Below are 15785 nucleotides of genomic sequence, written 5' to 3' on the forward strand. Positions count from 1 at the left end.
TCAAGCTATCCACCAACCTTGGCCTCCCAAAGTGCTGGGATTATAGACCAGAGCCACCACACCAGGCATTTTTATCATCTTTTAAGTAGCTATAAAAATATTTATCTTCCAAAGATTTTGATAAAAATTAACTCTAAAACACATAGAATTGCTCAAAGCAAATAGTAGAAGAGAAGTTTAGTTTTCTCATGTCCCTCTCTAACCCCATCTTTTGGTCTTATAAAAGATGCCCTGCTAACTTTCAAACCTTTCCTGGTGAGTTCAAGTCTCAAACGTCAATTGCCTCATTATAATTAGGCCCTCATAACCATTTATTATTTGGGAAACTCATGGTCACTTTTTTGAGGTTTGGTTATTTATTTATTTTTTCACTGTGGCTTTCTTTTCATTTCTGCTGCCTGGCAGGACTGGGAGGAGATGGCAGTACCTGGCTACATGCCTCACATCCACTGGTCAAAGTATAGGCTTGTTCATAATGGATTCTACTGAGAAATACAGCAAACAGACTCTGTGTTCTGTGACTCCTGTCCCTTCATACACCCACCTGCATACTTCTAGTCATGGCTATGAAACTTGGTAGGCTATGAGTTTCTAGGTTTCTTTCTTTCTTTTTTATTGAGACAGGGTCTTATTCTGTCACCCAGGCTGGAGTGCAGTGGTGCGATCACGGGTCACTGCAGGCTTGGCTTCCCGGGCTCAGGTGATTCTCCCATCCTAGCCCCCTGAGTAGCTGGACTACAGAAGTGCACCACCACACTCGGTTAATTTTTTCATATTTTTGGTAAAGAGAGGGTTTTTGCCATGTTGCCCAGGCTGGTCTTGAACTCCTGGGCTCAAGTGATCCGCCCGCCTCGGCTTCCCACAGTGCTGGGATTACAGATGAGCCACCACATCCTTTTGTGTAAAGCTAATTAAGCGAGAGCAATAGAAAGAGCAATAGAGAAAGCATTCTCTCCCCCATCCCCATAAGTTATCACTTAATTAAAACTATTCCCATTTTCTAGATGAATAAATTGAACCTGTTGACAAACATGTACAGCTACTTTTAAAGCCATGGGAATGCCTTTAAACCTTAAGCATGTGCTCCATTTTTTTGGTGTTAAAACATAGCGCTCATGCCTGTAATCCCAGCACTTTGGGAGGCCGACGTGGGCGGATTGCCTGAGGTCAGGAGTTCAAGACCAGCCTGACCGACATGGTGAAACCCCCGTCTCTACTAAAAACACAAAAATTGGCTGGGCGTGGTGGCGGGTGTAATCTCAGCTACTCAGGAGGCTGAGGCAGGAGAATTGCTTGAACCCGGGAGGCGGAGGTTGCAGTGTGCTGAGACTGCGCCATTGCACTCTAGTCTAGGCAACAAGAGCGAAACTCTGTCTCAAAAAAACAAAAACATAGCTACTTATCTGCATTATCACAAAATGAAGTTGAGTACACTCTAGCTCGCACAGCCATTTTTAGTGAACTGTTTCAGCTTAGATCATAATTCCCTCAGGCTTAATTCTTTAGGTTTTAGCAGCTTAAATGTACACAGTATAGAGAAGGACTTTGTTTGGGGCTTGGAAAACAGTAGGCATCTTTAAAATGTTCAGAATATTCGAATAAATGCAACTGCACTGCAACTTGCTAATGTAACATATTAGATGAACCCTAAATAACAACAACAGCTTGGAGAGACTCTAATGGTCCCTCTTTAATTTTGTTGCTGACACCTGGCAACATTTGGAACTATAAATAGAGTAGCAGGGAGGGGGAAGAAAGCCAAAGAGATTTCCTGTTGCTGTCTCAACACATAAAATGAGGTCTTTAAAGAAAGAAGAAGAAAAATCACATCTGGAAAAAAATCAGGGGCCCATTCTACTAAAAAATGCGCCTGCTATAGGCTCTAGCAGAGTATATTGTAGTTTAAACACCCTGAATTCTGGCTGGATTTGCAGGACTTGTCATAATTATGGGTGAAGCTGCAGGAAGCTGCTTAATCGTTCCAATATTAAAGCTTGATTTGGAGCCCCAAGACTTTAGGCTATAAAATTAGGGTGCAGGAGCACTGCCTCCTCTATTTGGATTTCTGTTACCAATTATCCAATGTTGCATAAGGCAGAGGGAGTCGAACAAAGAAGGGAGGTAGAGGGTTACGAAATGGCCTTGACTGGGCCCTGGGTAAGGATCTAATTAGTGGTGTCAGCAAAGTAACCTATAGCCAGAGGGTATTCTAAAAATTCTGCTTAATAAATAGACTATTAAAGTTATTACCAGGCAGACAGAAACAGAATCTCTGCTTCTGTCTCATGTGAATTGGCTTCTTCCTTAATTCTCCCTCTTTCAGAAATCTAGGAATATATGAAGCAGAAATCATGACTTTTTGGTAGACTAAATCATCTGTTAGCAAGTGTGAAGGTGTCAAGAGCATAAACGGTGAAGGTTAAGCAGACTGCGCTTCAATCTCAGCCCTGCTTCCACTAGCCTTGTGATTTTTTTTTTTTTTTTTTTGGACAGTGTTTCACTGTTGTCTCCCAGGCTGGAGTGCAGTGGTGAGATCTCAGCTCACTGCAACCTCCACCTCCTGGGTTCAAGTGATTCTCCTGCCTCAGCCTCCCAAGTAGCTGGGATTATAGGTGCGTGCCACCACGCCTGGCTAATTTTTTGTATTTTTAGTAGAGACGATTTCACCATGTTGGGCAGGCTGGTCTTGAACTCCTGACCTCAGGTGATCTGCCCCACCTTGGCCTCCCAAAGTGCTGGGATTACAGGTGTGAGCCACTGCGCCCTGCCTAGCCTCATGATCTTACTTAGGCTTCCCAAGTCTTGGTTTCCAAAAATACCCACCTCATAAATATGCTGTGAGAATTAAATAAGATGATCCCCATCAAGAGCCTAGTGCAGTGCTGATGCTTAACCCCTTTTAGTTTCTTCCCTTCCCCTGAATACTGAGACATTTATTTTTTGGATACATTTATTTAAGGGTTTTTTTTTTTTTTTGCTTTATTATTTTAACATTGCTATAATGCTAGAAGAGAAAAAAAAATCACATGTTTTCTTACACAGGGGAAACTCCAGCCATCTCAAATTTACGAGTAAATTTAATGATGCACAGGTCTAAAACATTTCTCTATAGCCAAGTTTCTAATCCTTGTCTTGTACCAAAGGAGTCTAAGAGATTCAAGCATAATATTCAGCTATTTTAATAGGATTTCTAAGACTGTGAATTGGCTTATAATACAGGAAGCTCCTTCTTTTCGTGCTAGGGTTGAAAGTCAACATTTTTTTCTTGAGGATTATAGGATTACCTTTTATACCGTATTTCATAAATTGTTATAAGAACTAGGGAACTCAATAAATGTTAAATAATGATATCAAATGTGAGTTTTCTTCTTTTTTTTTTTTAACACAAATGTATTAAATTGTCAATCTTCAAGTTTCTCTATCCAAGCCATTTATTCCAACTTAGTCTAGCAAAACAAACAAACAAACAAAAAAGTGAAAAATTCGCAAAATCCTTTATTTGCAAGTGGTCAAGTAAAACCAGATTGACACAGGTATCCCTCTAAACTAACTTGTGACATTTTCTCTGCACGTGACCCAGCCTGAGCAGGACTCGAGTTTCTATCAGTTTTCTTCTATTAACCTCTGATAGCAGCCTCCACACTAGTTTAAAGATCTCTTGCCCCAAATCAAATCTTTCCATGCTATGGAGCAGTAAAAGATTCTGTGTGACACAGAACTTTGCAGGGAAAGTTTTGGTGCACCCATACCAGAAGAAAAGTGACGTTTATTACCATATGTTATCAGTATTGAGACGCATTTAACATTTCCAAAATTGGGATGTGTCTAGGGCATCATATATGAACGATTGTACCACCTAGGGCATCTTACATTAATTATTAGCTGGGGTAGATGTGACTAGTTGCCCTTGCCCAGGTATGGGAGTCCTACATTATTAGGACTTGTTTCGCTCTTGTTGCCCAGGCTGGAGTGCAATGGCGTGATCTCGGCTCACTGCAACCTCCGCCTCCTGGGTTGAAGTGATTCTTCTGCCTCAGCAACCGGAGTAGCTGGGATTGCAGGCATGGGCCACCACGCCTGGCTAATTTTTTTGTGTTTTTAGTAGAGATGGGGTTTCTCCATGTTGGTGAGGCTGGTCTCGAACTCCCAACCTCAGGTGATCCACCCGCCTTGGTCTCCCAAAGTGCTGGGATTACAGGCATGAGCCACGATGCCTGGCCGAGAGTCCCACATTATTATTCCTGGTGGAGTGACTGGAAAACTGCAACTCTTCAGCATTGCAAGCAATGGATCATTTCAGGAACATTTGAGAATGACTATAAATCCTGGTTGTGGATTAGAAATCTTATACTGACACACTTTATAGTGAGATCACAAAAGCCCCCAGAGGTCACAGTGTTCTTTTGCTCTGACGGTATAATGGACAAAGTTGGTGGAAAACCTTGAACATCAGTAATACTGAGTTGAAAAGTAATTCAGAAAATCCAGCCTGTGAATGTGAAGAAGTATTAGAAATACCTTGACCAATTTCGTTTACTTACATCTTCCTTTTAATAAAACACAAGAATGCATATAGATGATATTTAAAGCCATGAGATAGAATGAGATCACCAAGGGAGTGAAGACAAAGGAGTAGGCGGGTGCAGTGGCTCACACCTGTCATCTCAGCACTTGGGGAGGCTGAGGCTGGTGAATTGCTTGAGCCCAGGAGTTTAAGATCAGTCTGGGCAACATGGTGAAACCCCATCTCTTCAAAAAATACAAAAACATTAGCTGGGTGAGGTGGCATGTGCCTGTAATCCCATTTACTTGGGAGGCTGAGATGGGTGGATTGATAGAGCACGGGAGGTCGAGGCTGCAGTGAGCCATGATCAAGCCATTGTACTCCAGCCTGGGAGACAGAGTGAGACCCTCTCTCAAAACAAAACAAAACACCAAAAAAAAAAAAACCCCAAAGGAGTTAGGTATCCTGAAAGCTAAGACAGAAAGCATTTCAAGAAGGGGAGAGGCATCAGGTTAGTCAAATGCTTCGATGAGGTCAAGTAAGATGACTGAGGATTGACTAGTGAATTTAGCCACATGGATGTTACTGATGACCTGATTGGTGCAGTTTGGTGTTTGCTGTGGGGTTGGCCTGATTGTAGTGGGATCTAAAGAGAATTCTAGGGGAGGAATAGGAGACTGGGAGTATAGATAATTATTTCAAAGAATTTTCATGTTTTTTTTTTTAAAAAAAAGAAGGCTGGGCACGGTGGGTCACGCCTGTAATCCCAGCACTTTGGGAGGCCGAGGGGGGCAGATCACGAGGTCAAGAGATTGAGACCATCCTGGCCAACATGGTGAAACCCCGCCTCTACTAAAAATACAAAAATTAGCTGGGCATGGTGGTGCGCACCTGTAGTCCCAGCTACTCGAGAGGCTGAGGCAGGAGAATTGCCTGAACCCAGGAAGTGGACATTGCAGTGAGCCAAGGTCGCGCCACTGCACTCCAGCCTGGTGACAGAGCGAGACTCTGTCTAAAAAAAAAAAAAAAAAAAAAAAGAAAGAAAAAAAAGAAAGAGAAATGAGAACATAGCTAGAAGTAGCTTTGTTTTTGTGTATTGATAGAAAAAAAGAATGTTGATAAAATTGTCCAACTGAGGCCGTGTGTGGTGGCTCACTCCTGTAATCCCAGCACTTCCGGAGGCCGAGGCAGGCAGATCACCTGAGGTCTGGAGTTCGAGACCAGCTTGGCCAACATGGCAAAACCCCGTCTCTACTAAAAATGGAAAAATTAGATGGACATGGTGGCGGGAGCCTGTAATCCCAGCTATTCCGGAGGCTGAGACAGGAGAATCACTTGAATCCAGGAGGTGGAGATTGCACTGAACTGAGATCATGCCACTGCATTCCAGCCTGGGAAACAGAGCAAGACTCTGTCTCAAAAAATTAAAAAAAATTGTCCAACTGAAAGAGGAGAAAAAAAATTAGAGAGGAGAGATTTGCCTAGGCTGGTGCAGGTTGTAGTGGGCAAGTGGAAACATTGAGTTTCATAAGGAGCTACTAAGAATGCAGTTTTCAGACTTTCCAATCATGTTTTGTGCTATTCTCCTCCTGTTCTTCTCTTTGCCTGAGTCCATTCTGTCTCTCATTGATAGAAGCCCCCATTTTTATCTATTCAGTAAAGTGTTTCCTTTTTATCCCAGCTCATGAATTCATAGAGATCTCTCTCCTCTGAATTCATTGCTCTTGTAATCTGTTCCATTAAATTGATTATTAGTCATTTTTTTCTATGCACAGCTGTCTTTTCCATTAAATTGTAAGCCCCTTGATAGTAGAAATCATGCCCCGCCTATGGTAAGTACCCAGTAAAGCTCTCTGACTCTGTCTCTGCCACTTTCACTGTAAATGATTTCCTTCCTTATAATCCCCTAAGGAGAAAAGCCTATTATTATTCTCCAGGTAAAGGTCCTTCATGTGTTAAAAAGTACTGTTAAACTGCTGCTTGGTCTCATCTTGTTCATTCTTTATTTTAATTCTCTGTTTTCATCTCTACTTTTTAAATTCTGTTTTTGGTTTCTTTCCTTTGGCACCTCTCCAGATACATCTCTTTTTCTTTTCTTTCTCCTTCTTAAATGTTCCTCCTTTGTTCCTTTATTCCTCTGTGAGTTTAACTGGGGAATCAAAGATCTGTGCAGACGATGGGAACCCAGAACAGACTGAGGAGTAGCTGCTTTCTACCAGAGTGAGGACAAAGTGTAGGGGCGCTGACCAGATCGTGGAGGGGTGTGTGTGTATGTGTGTGTACATGTATGTATATGTGTATGTGTATGTGTGTGTATATATGTGTGTGTGTGTATGTATGTGTGTATGTGTGGACATTCCAGGCAAAGGGAAGAATATGTGAAAAGGTACAGAGATAAAACCATGACATTTTGTCTCATACATAGTTAGATATTTATTCTCTAGCCCTCAAATATTTGTTAAATGAATAAATCAATGAGTTAACTACTCTCATAATGATCAATCAATTTTTTTTTCTTTTTTTTTGAGACAGAGTCTCCCTCTGTCGCTCAGGCTGGAGTGCAATGGTGCAATCTCAGCTCACTGCAACCTCCGCCTCCCGGGCTCAAGTGATTCTCCTGCTTCAGCCTCCCGAGTAGCTGGGATTACAGGCATGTGCCACTGCGACCGGCTAATTTTTGTATTTTTAGTAGGGATGGGGTTTCACCACATTGGCCAGGCTGGTCTCGAACTCCTGACCTCAAGTGATCCACCTGCCTCGGCCTCCCAAGGTGCTGGGATTACAGGTGAGAGCCACCATGCCCGGCGTCAATCAATTCATTTTTTTTTTTTTTTTTTTTTTAGATGGAGTCTTGCTCTGTTGCCCAGGCTGGAGTGCAGTGGTGCTATCTTGGCTCACTGCAAGCTCCGCCTCCCGGGTTCACGCCATTCTCCTGCCTCAGCCTCCCGAGTAGCTGGGACTAGAGGCACCCACCACCACGCCCAGCTAATTTTTTGTATTTTTTAGTAGAGACGGGGTTTCACCATGTTAGCCAGGATGGTCTCGATTTCCTGACCTCGTGATCCACCCGCCTCGGCCTCCCAAAGTGCTGAGATTACAGGCGTGAGCCACCGCGCCCGGCCACCAATCAATTCTTTTCTATCAGTGATGGCTAACCACTAGTTTCTTTCTATGTAAACACAGGCACAGGCTCATCTTTTATTTATTTATTTATTTATTTATTTATTTATTTATTTTTCAAGAAAGCTTTAGGGGATTTGGGATTGAGGGAAGAGAGAGACCCTCTCGTATTGTTTTATATTGTTTTATACTCAGTACCTGTTTTAAGAAAAAACAACAAGGAAGTAAAACCAAACACAGGCAGCCCGGCGCCAGGCCCGAAACCAGGCCTGGGCCTGCCTGGCCTAAACCCAGTAGTTAAAAATCAACTCATAACTTAGAAACCAATGTTATTCATAGATTCCGGACATTGCACAGAAGAACACTGTGAAACTCCCTGCCCTGTTGTGTTTCTCTCTGACCACCGGTGCATGCAGCCCCTGTCACGTACCACCTGCTTGCTCAAATCAATCACGACCCTTTCATATGAAATCTTTAGTGTTGTGAGCCCTTAAAAGGGACAGAAATTGTGCATTCGGGGAGCTCGGATTTTAAGGCAGTAGCTTGCCGATGCTCCCAGCTGAATAAAGCCCTTCCTTCTACTACTCGGTGTCTGAGAGGTTTTGTCTGCGGCTCGTCCTGCTACAGGATAGCCCTTACTTTTTTTTTTTTTTGAGACAAGGTCTTGCTTTGTCACCCAGGCTGGTGTGCAGTGGCGATCCTAGCTCACTGCAATTTCTGCCTCCCTGCTTCAAGCGATTCTCGTGCCTCAGTCTTCTGAGTAGCTGGGATTACAGGCGCACACTACCACGCTTGGCTAATTTTTGTATTTTTAGTACAAATGGGATTTCGCCATGTTGGCCAGGCTGGCCTCGAACTCCTGGCCTCAAGTGATCTGCCTGCCTCGGCCTCCCACAATGCTGGGATTTCAGGCTTGAGCCACTGTGTGCGGCCCAGGTTCATCTTTAGAATATGATTTTAGGTATAATCTGTTCACTACCCTAAATTCCCAAGCAGTAATAGTTAATATTAAGTAAACAAGTATGTGAGACAATAGAGCAGAGTGATAAAAAGTTTATACTCAGGATCCATATGCCAGTTCAAATCTCAACTCTGCCACTTGGCAGCTGGGTAACTTTTGGACAGATCGCTTATCCTCTCACCTGTTTCCTTACTTGTAAAATGGAATTAATAATCATATATATTTCAGCAGGTGTTTACAAAGGTTCAATGATATAAAGTCTTTTAGTAATCCTAATCTTAAATCTAAATCTAAATTTAAATCAATATAAATCTTAATCTTCATTTTTAAAAAGATGAGTTAACTGAGGTTTAGAGAAGTTAAATAGCTTCCCCACAGCTATCCAGCTAGTAAACAGTTAGGGTTTGGTTCATCTTTACTACATAGTCTGTCCACTGTGCTGGCAGGAAAGACCCAGACAATAAAATAAGATGTCTCTACTAAGGCTTTTTTTTTTTTTTTTTGGTGGAGTTTTGCTCCTGTTGGCCAGGCTGGACTGCAATGGCACGATCTTGGCTCACTGCAACCTCCACCTCCTGGGTTCAAGCGATTCTCCTGCCTCAGCCTCCCAAGTAGCTAGGACTACAGGTGCCCACCAGCACACCTGACTAATTTTGTGTATTTAGTAGAGACGGCGTTTTGCCATGTTAGTCAGGCTGGTCTCGAACTCACGACCTCAGGTGATCAGCCCTCCTCGACCTCCCAAAGTGCTGGGATTACAGGTATGCGCCACCACGCCCAGCCTAAAGGCCTCTTTTTAACATAAAAAAGCAAAGCTGGAACTGAGGACACATAGCTGGTGGAAGTAAGGTGGTGTTCTTGAGGAAATGACTGTGGGGAGCAAATCTGAGGAGAGAGGAAGTTAATGGAGAAGTAAATAGAATGCCTGAAGGTTGGTGTTCACACAAGCTAAAGAAAAGAGGCAATTGTCAAGAAAGAAGAGGGTGATGAATGTTCCTCCCCTCTGGACTCAACTCACTTCTACTTCCGGAGCTTGTTCTTAGATGCACTGTCGGCTGGGCACGGTGGCTCATGCCTGTAATCCCAGCACTCTGGGAGGCCGAGGTGGGTGGATCACCTGAGGTCAGGAATTCGAGACCAGCCTGGTTAACATGGTGAAACCCGGTTTCTACTAAAATACAAAAAATTAGCCAGACCTGGTGGCGTGCGCCTGTAATCCCAGGTACTCCGGAAGCTGAGGCAGGAGAATTGCTTGAACCCGGGAGGCGGAGGTTGCAGTGAGCCAAGATCTCGCCATTACACTCCAGCCTGGGCAACAGGAGCGAAACTCCATCTCAAAAATAAATAAATAAATAAATAAATAAATAAATAAATGCACTGTCTTGGAAAACCTAAAGACAATATTCCCATTAGAAAATCAAAATTATTTTCAGACTCTCCTTGCCGAGTTACGACTTGGACACTGCATGAGGAAACAAAGCAGGATGGATGGCCTTGTTTCCAAGCCCCGTTTCCAATCTTCATTTCCAAGGATTTATTGCCATCATTTTTCTTGCAAATGACTAAATTATTTAATTATGCTGTCTAAGAATGGCAGAGCTATAAACCTTAATTATTCAACAATTTACCCCTTTAAAGTTGTTATTGGGACAATATTTTGATAATCTTCAGGAGCTATTCTGGTATCTCTACTATTCCCATATTCTTTTTTTTTTCTTTCTTTCTTTTTGAGATGGAGTCTCACTCTGTCGCTCTGGTTGGAGTGCAGTGGCGCGATCTCAGCTCACTGCAACCTCTGCTTCCCAGGTTCAAGCGATTCTCCTGCTTCAGCCTCCTGAGTAGCTGGAACTACAGGCACACGTCACCACACCTGGCTAATTTTTGTATTTTTAGTGGAGACGGGGTTTCACCATGTTGACCAGGCTGGTCTCAAACTCGTGGCCTCAAGTGATCCGCCCGCCTCGGCCTCCCAAAGTGCTGGGATTACAGGCGTGTGCCACCATGCCCAATGGTGTTTTGCCATGTTGGCCACGCTGGTCTCGAACTCCTGACCTCAAGTGATCTGGCTGCTTCGGCCTCCCAATGTGCTGGGATTACAGGCGTGAGCCACCGTGCCCGGCCTCTATTTCCATATTCTTAACCCTTCATTCATCATAATCCTGAAGGAGGAAGTCTAGAAAGAAAAAAAAAATCGGAGGTAAGGTTTTGGGGGCGCGGGCTGCAGCTGTCGCTGGGCGCGTGGTGTGGGCGGTCTGAGCCTCCGGCTTACTTGCTCAGGGCTTTCTTCCCGCGTGTGCTTGGCGCTGCTCACAAACGCGCTCTCCTCTAGCACCGCCTGCTGGGCCCACCACGAGGCGCCTGGGCTCCGTGTAGCGGAAAATGCCGTGTGTTTCTAGGGAGGTGAAAAAGGAGCCCTCCACCGAAAGGCAGAATCAGCCATTTAAAGTTTTGGCAACGAAAACTGTAAGTCATGAGGCATTAGATGCAGGTATATACAGTGCAATTCCAACAGAAAAAGTGGATGGAACATGTTGTTACGTTGCTACTTACAGAGATACCTTTCGGTTTGATTAGATAGAAAACCTAACAAACAACCTGTTAAAAGGTTTTAAAATTTTCTACATTCAAAAGAAAACTTCAAAGAATTTTCTTGGAATGTTGAGGAGTACTTCAAAGCTACTCCAGAGTGTTGGCTAGCAGCAAAGGAAACAGAAAAATTAAATAGGAATCTGGTCCATGACGAAACATGGACACATTCCTGGTGGGGCACCAGTAGAGAAAAATAACAAATAGCATTACTGGCATTCCTCTGTGGTTAATTATGAATTTGCAATTGATCTGGTAGTAAAGCATCATCCTGAGGATCCTAGGCTTTTGGAAATTAGTGCCGTGCCATTATCAGATTTCTTGGAACAAACATTGCAGCTTATAGTAACAAATATCAATGGAAACCCATATGGGTTAGGAAGGAAGAAGCATCCACAATATGTTATACTACATGGACCATTTCAAATAAGAAACCTGCCTACATTGGGCCGAGTGTGGTGGCTCATGCCTGTAATCCCAGCACTTTGGGAGGCTGAGGTCGGCGGCTCACCTGAGGTCAGGAGTTCGAGACCAGCCCGGCCAATGTGGTGAAACCCCTTCTCTACTAAAAACACAAAAATTAGCTGAGCGTGGTGGCAGGCGCCTGTAATCCCAGCTACTCAGGAGGCTGAGCCAGGAGAATCGCTTGAGCCCAGGAGGCAGAGGCTGCAGAGAGCAGAGTCGCACCACTGCGCCACAGCCTGGGTGACAGAGCGAGACACCGACTCAAAAAAAGAAACCTGCCTATGTTGAAGCACAATGATCTGTTGTCCTGGTTTGAAAGCTGCAGAGTAGGTAAAGTGAAAGGAATAGTATGGGATTGCAGTGATGGCTGTTTAATTAAGGTCCATTACCATCGTCTATCCTCTTTGTTTACACTGGCCAATTGCAGATGTTTACATGAATTCAAAACCAGTAATTACCAATATGAAACTTAACAAATATGACTATGCTTTTGATACTGTTTAATAATTTTTTAAAATCAGAAATTTAGTAGGCTTAAAGATGTAATACTTGACATATAAAATGCAAGTGCAATTAAAATTAGTTTTATTTATTTATTTTTTGGAGACAGGGTCACCCACGCTGGAGTGTAGTGGTGTAATCACAGCTCACTGCAACCTCGACTTCCCACGCTTAAATGATCCTCTCACCTCAGCCTCTTGAGTAGCTGGGACTATAGGATCATGCCACCATGCCTGGCTAATGTTTTTAATTTTTAAATTTTTTTGTAGAGACAGGGTCTCAGTGTGTTGCCTAGTCTGGTCTTGAACTCCTGGACTCAAGTGATCCTCCTGCTTTGGCCTCCCAAAGTGATGGGATTACAGGGGCGAGCCACCTCACCTGGCCAGAATTAGTTTTATTATTAAAAAAAAAAAAAAGAGAAGACAATCTGCAAAACAGAAAAAAGAATACGTCTGTTAAAAACTACAAAAGATAGCTGGGTGCGGTGAATCGTTTGAGTTCAGGAGTTTAAGACAAGCCTGAGCAACATGGTGAAACCCCATCTCTCCCCAAAATACAAAAATTAGCTGGGCATGTTGGTGCGTTGCCTGTGGTTCCAGCTACTTGGGAGGCTGAGGCTGGAAGATGGCTTGAGCTAGGAAGGTGGAGGTTATAGTGAGTTGAGATCATGCCACTGCACTCCAGCCTGGGCAACACAGTGAGACCTCATCCCCCACAAAATTACAAAAGACTGGGAGAAAGCAGAAACAAGTATTGGGAAGACTGTGGTATGTGTAGAACACTCCTGTTCCACTAATAAAGGAATGTGACCTTTGATAGATTGAGTATAGGGAACATATAATGGAAGCATTAAAGGGGTGGATCTTCCTTACTTTTTGCCTCCACTCTACACTTTTAGGTCAGACGTTCCCCAAAAGGGGTATTATCAGGCCTAGAGTAGAGATAGATGAGAGGTGGTTGAAATTACTCTACTGTATAACATAATTAATATAAGCAGTGACTCTATGGGATCCTTTAAAGCTTTTATTTTCTGGGTAAACATTTGTACCTGGGCCAGTGCTGGAATTAGTGACTGCTTCCCACTCTTTCTGCTTTTCTTCTCTTGATCACCAGTGGCAGGAGGGTGAGGCTAGGTAGGAAGGAAAGCTTGATGTAGACTCTGGATGTGCCCAGGGAGGGTTTGGGTTGTAGCTGGTCCTCTAATTCCACCTAGAGGTAAGAACTGGATGTGGTCAGGGAGAATCCTCTTGCTACTGCTCTCTTGCTACAAGCTGGCAGGCTCCAGTTTTACTAAGGAACACAAAATAGTCCAGAATAGGGCACACACACACACACACACACACGATCATATTTTTTGGTTCATTTTAAAATTTTTTATTCTCATATAATATACACAATAAAGTGTACCAACCTTAAGTGCTCCATGAACTTTTACATATGAAAACACCTTTTAACCACAATTCGGTTAAAATTATCTGAATATATGCAGCAGCCCAGAAGGTAATATGAGGTGTGTTTTCAGTAAATACTGTCATCCAAAGTAACTAATATTTATTTTTCCACCCAAATATAGATGGACATTGGATTAACTTCTGGTGTGGACTATTATAAATAAAGTTACCTTAAATATTCGTGTGTGTGTGTGTGTGTGTGTGTGTATATATATATATATTTTTTTTTTTTTTTTTTTTTTTTTTTTGAGACGGAGTCTTGCCCTGTCGCCCAGGCTGGAGTGCAGTGGCCCGATCTCAGCTCACGGCAATCTCTGCCTCCCAGGTTCAAGTGATTCTCCTGCCTCAGCCTCCCAAATAGTTGGGATTACAGGCATGCGCCACCACACCCAGCTAGTTTTTTTGTATTTTTAGTAGAGACGGGGTTTCACCATGTTGGCCAGGATGGTCTCGATCTCTTGACCTCGTGATCCGCCCACCTTGGCTTCCCAAAGTGCTGAGATTACAGGCGTGAGCCACTGGGCCTGGCCCACAGTATACATATTTCCCCCCTACTTGCTTTTAAAATTTTTCCATGTGTCATGAATATCATGTCATGGCATACACTGAAAACAAAATTCAGATTCCTGGCATCTACAGAAAAACCTCCTGAACAAAAACCTTTAAGAGTAAAACTTAGAAATCCATATTTTTTAAAAGGACCCCAGGGAATTTCCCTGTAAAAACTAGATTTGAGGCACAGGCCCCGATTAACTCCTGGAGAGCAGAAACTAGAGTCACACATATTTTGGATGAACGACTCCTGTGTACTCTTAAGTTTGTTAAGTGAATTTTAATGGTTCTGCTTTTTCCTCCATATTGATTTTCTAGACCAGATTTTATGTTTGACCTCTCCGGAGAAATGAGAAGGAAAATCTTGGTCAAAGATAACTTCATTGTTGCCATTTTAAACACAAAAGAACTCAGGGATCAATTGAGTGTCCCTAGAAAATGGGTTGAAAACTTTTTCTCTCCTGCTGTCTTTGTCAGATCATTTAGTTATAAGGTATTAATAACTGAAGCTGGATTGATCAAAACAGAGATATTAGATTTAGTTTTTCACTGTGAAAGCTAAGTGTGTGTCGGGACAGGGACTGTTAAAAAATAAAACCCTCTTATCAGGAAGCTTAAAAAGCACATAGCAAAGAGAATTTCAGTGGCCCAGAAGAGTCTGGAAAGAAGTAAAAGCACTGGCAAAGATTTACTTTGCAATTTATAGTACATATGAATTTTTTTTTTTTTTTTGAGACAGAGTCTTGCTCTGTTGCCCAGCTGGAATGCTGGAGTGCAGTGGCGTGATCTTGGCTCACTGCAACCTCTACCTCCTGGGTTCAAGCGATTCTCCTGCTTCAGCCTCCTGAGTAACTGAGATTACAGGTGCTTGCCAACACACCTGGTTATTTTTGTATTTTTAGTAGAGATGGGGTTTCACCATATTGGCCAGGCTGGTCTCAAACTCCTGACCTCAGATGATCTGCCTACCTTAGCTTGTCAAAGTGCTGGGATTGTAGGCGTGAGCTGCTGCCCCGGCCAAATATGGGATGGTCGATGTAACTTATTCTTGAGACCAAATTTCGCTCTTGTTGCCTAGGCTGGAGTACAATGGCACGATCTCAGCTTATCGCAACCTCCGCCTCCCTGGTTCAAGCGATTCTCCTGCCTCAGCCTCCTGAGCAGCTGGAAATACAGGCACGTGCCACCACGCCCAGCTAACTTTGTGTTTTTAGTAGAGATGGGGTTTCGCCATGTTGTTCATGCTGGTCTTGAACTCCCGACCTCAGGTGGTCCGTTCTCCTGGGCCTCCCAAAGTGCTGGGATTACAGGCATGAGCTACCTTGCCCGGCTTGCATTACTTTCTTTGGACTGCCGTAAGAAATTACCACAAGCTCAGCAGCTTAAAGTAATAGAAATTTATTGTCTCACAGTTTTGGAGGTTAGAAGTCTGAAGTCAAGATGTTGGCAGGGGTGGTTCCTCCTGGGGGCTTTGAAAAAGGATATGTTCCATGCCTCTCTTCTAGCTTCTGGTGGTTGCAGGCAATTCTTGGAGTTCCTTGGCTTATAGATGCATCACTCCTATCTCTGCCATTGTCTTCACAAAGCATTCTCCCCATGCGTCTCTGTGTCTCTGTGTCTTTACAGGGTCTTCTTAAAAGGAGAC

At 43.3% G+C, this 15785-nt stretch overlaps 1 pseudogene; it reads left to right on the top strand.

Moving 5' to 3' along the window:
* The first annotated feature begins 10964 nt into the window (after positions 1–10964).
* LOC100970944 (RNA ligase 1-like) lies at positions 10965–15785 on the top strand (annotated as a pseudogene).

This window comes from Pan paniscus, chromosome 2 (assembly GCF_029289425.2).
Source record: "Pan paniscus chromosome 2, NHGRI_mPanPan1-v2.0_pri, whole genome shotgun sequence".
In the NCBI taxonomy this organism is placed as follows: domain Eukaryota; kingdom Metazoa; phylum Chordata; class Mammalia; order Primates; family Hominidae; genus Pan; species Pan paniscus.